This window comes from Nanorana parkeri, unplaced genomic scaffold, assembly GCF_000935625.1.
Source record: "Nanorana parkeri isolate BGI_ZX_2015 unplaced genomic scaffold, ASM93562v1 scaffold275, whole genome shotgun sequence".
Lineage (NCBI taxonomy): Eukaryota > Metazoa > Chordata > Amphibia > Anura > Dicroglossidae > Nanorana > Nanorana parkeri.
The window spans coordinates 808,595-812,271 of record NW_017306543.1 but is presented as its reverse complement, the minus strand read 5'-3'; positions in this window follow the sequence as shown (position 1 = coordinate 812,271).

Sequence of the window (3,677 nt, the reverse complement as noted above, 5' to 3'; positions counted from 1 at the left end):
GCTCAGCCGAGCCGATGCATATGCGTTCGGCTTGGCTGAGCCACTCGGCCATGATCGGGAGCTGTACGGGCTATTGTGAATAGCCCGTACAGCACCCCTTCGGTTCTACTGAACTGAAGGGGTCCTGGGGCCGAAGCTAGCCGAAGGATCAGCCGAAGCTACGGCCAGATCCTTCTGCAGCTTCGTGAATAGACCCCTATGTCTTCCAAAATAAACAGCATCACTCTCCGTACTTAAAATCTTTATGTATACAGCTCTGTGAGAGAATGGGAAAAAGAAGACAATTGAATTCATACATGCTCAACAAGGAAAGTTGATCTTGAAAAAGTCAAACTAAGCTTTGAGAAATAAAAATGCACATGCTGCTGTTTCTCATTGTAACCGTCTTTTCCTAGCTGTACTTTACAAGGTGACATTGCTATATAGTAAGAGGGCGTTGGGAATCATTTAAAGAAACACTTCTATCTGACTACTCTGAAAGTTAAAGGTCATCAAATGGAATTCTTCTAAATTATTCTTAGATCTTCTTTTCTTTGGAGATCGTAATAATATATTCATATTGATCACTTGTCCTTCACAGGTGCTCAAGATTCTGAATGTTTATTCATAACGAGCGCTAAGTTTGGGTTCATATTTGCACTGCACTATATATTAGAACTGTAAAAAAATAAAGGATTCTTTACTACTAAAAGAGACATGTCAATGAAATAAACATTTGTAAACCATGTACTTATCTTAGTGCTATTTAGAAATAAAATGAATGTCTTCTAAGTTATTATGCTTATAATTTCTCTTGGTGATTCTTATGTTGTTTATTGCCTTGTCTCCTTTGTCAAATATATATTTGATTTAGCAGTCTGCAAGTTCACAATTTTGTTACTGTACCTTAAGAAATCTTATTTTTAATAAGTTTGTATTTGTATTTTATACATTTACATCTAGTCCAGTGTTAGCTGGAGATATCCTCCATTAGTTTCTCTCATTATTTGTGCTCCATTTTTAGGTATTTCCATAGACTTCTCTTCTACAAGTTGATCTGAAATGTGCTGACTTATTAGAATTTCATTGTGCAAATGCTTGCCCACTAGATGTGATTGAGCAAGGAAAAATTTGCTCCCCCAAAAGTCATACCCGCTATTTGACACTTCACTAATGGGACATTAGGGCAGAATGACAGTGGGGTTGATTTACTGCAGGCAAATAAGCAGTTCCTTTTGCAAGGGAATTTTCCCTTAGCTTAGTGAATGTGGTAAAAATTCACTTTGCAAAGAATCAGGGGCAAGGAAAATAAATAAAACAGTATTTTTGCTTGTACATGATTGGATGTGTTCCCTTAGCTTAGTGAATAAGGTGAAGCTATGCTGACTTCCATCATCCAATCAATTAATTTTTTTTTTTTATTTCTTTTCACATTATTGGGTGCTATTTGAAAAGTTACATTTCACTACACTTCACTAAGCTAAGGAAGAGTTCCCTTGCAAAGTGGACAGCTTATTTTCCTTTAGAAAATCAACCCCAGTGGTGGACAATGAACTTGTTTTCTTTCCCAGCAGCTACTGCTGGTATTGGTTAGTGATGACTGGGGACAACTGTTATCTTGAAATCCACATTGGTTGATTAGTTAATTTATTTTCAGGTACCACAAGCAGACAAGATTGGTGGACCATCCTGCCCACCTACCATATAGACCAAAAACATTTTCACAAAGTAGAGCATACAAAAATTGACTAGTAAATAATCACTCCATTTCAAGAAAGGATCACTTTCCAAATTAGTTCATAGAGAGGATCATGCCAAGATGGATAAGAAGGAAATAACTCAATCTCACAGAAGAAAAGATAAAGATAAACCTTTGCAAATAAGTTCACAAGTGATACCATACCAAGATAGAGTATTACGTCCGTATTCCAGTAATCCAATCCAGTATGGCTCTAGAGCCATTGTAGATTCCTGAGAATAAACCTTTTACATTGAGGTCCTGACTGTTGAACGTGGCTTTACATACATTGGATTACTGGTGATGACTGTAGAGTGCCACTGTCGGCCGACACCTGGCATTCTAGATGGGCTTGATGAGTTTGGGCATATGAATGTGAGCAGTATCCATTTCACAAGCTTTTCTACATCTGTACTCGAATTTACAGTAGAGAAGGGACTTCTTTCTAGATTAGTTTACAAGGGGGTTCATATAACAATAGAGCAGAAGAAAAGGGCTTCCTTTCACAGAGAAGAAGGAACCCTTTTACAAATGACTTTACAAGGGGAATAATACCACAATAGAGAAGAAAATTAGAACTTCATTTCACAGAAAAGAAGGGATCCCTCTGCAGGGGAGTTTACAAAGGGAGTCAATTAGTAAGTCAGAATTTAAAAGGGAATACGTCTTTGGTGTATTTATTGCAAGATATGGCTTACTGGATGAGATTTCAGGAACTGTCCATCAAATTTGTCACCATTTTAAAAAATTGCAGGTAAAAGTACTGAAAAATAAAGATTTTTTTATGTTGATTTGCAGTGCTTTTCATTTTCAAAATTATTTTTTATTAATTTGCAATGTGTCTTTGAAATTTCTAAAATAATTGACTACTACAGGAAGAGTCAATCCCCAAGCATGCCCCCCTCAATGCTTGCATTCCATGGAACTTTTGTCTTCTGAGATAGTCTGAATACTGTCTGTGCTGTCTTAGCTACTCCGTCCCTTTCCTTTCCTCCCTACAAAAGCTTTTATGTAGCTGCCAGGGAAAGGGTGAATACTATGGGGTCTATTCACGAAGAAGCCGAAGGATCTAGCCGTAGCTTCGGCCGATCCTTCGGCTAGCTTCGGCCCCAGGACCTGGCTATTCACTATAGCCCGTACAGCTCCCGAACTTGGCCGAGCGGCTCAGTCGAGCTAAATGCAAATGCCTCGGCTCGGCTGAGCCGCGCTGAAAGCCAAAGCTGGCCGAGCAGCCGGCCATTGGCCGGCTGACAGCCTGCTTCTGACAGCTGGGTGGAGCCAGCCGTGATCTTACGGCTGGCTCTGGCCACTTGCAGAGAGATCAGCGTCCCTGGTTACCAGCTAACCAGGGACACTGTTCTCCAGACAGCAAACTCTCCCTGGCACTCTTGGAGTCTCCCACTCCCGGCCGCCAAAGAGAGAAACACTGCTTTTTCTTTTTTTTCCCTATTCTGACACGGAGCCGTGTCAGAATAGAAAAAAAAAATGTTTGGCCATAGGAATGCATTGCTAGATTCCTATTGGCTATTTCAATTAGCAATAGACAATAGCATTCGGCTCGGCTGTTCTGCTCGGTCTCTCTGTGGGACCGAGCAGAACAGAAAAACAGTAAAAAAAGTAGAAAAATAAAAATAGAAAACGATTGTGCGGAGCTAGCAATGACAGCTAGCTCCACCCAACAGTTTTCTATTGGCCGGCGGTTCTGCTGCTGTCAAAAAAAAAAAGCCTAACTCTCCCAGGTCCTCGGGAGTCTCCCGCTCCCGGCCGCAAAGGAGAGAAACACTGCTTTTACTTTTTTTTCTTATTCTGACACGGAGCCGTGTCAGAATAGAAAAAAATATATATTTTGGCCATAGGAATGCATTGCTAGATTCCTATTGGCTATTTCAATTTGCAATAGCCAATAGCAAACCAGCATTTATCGGCGGGTGAGTTATCAGCAAAAAACATTTTAGATGTA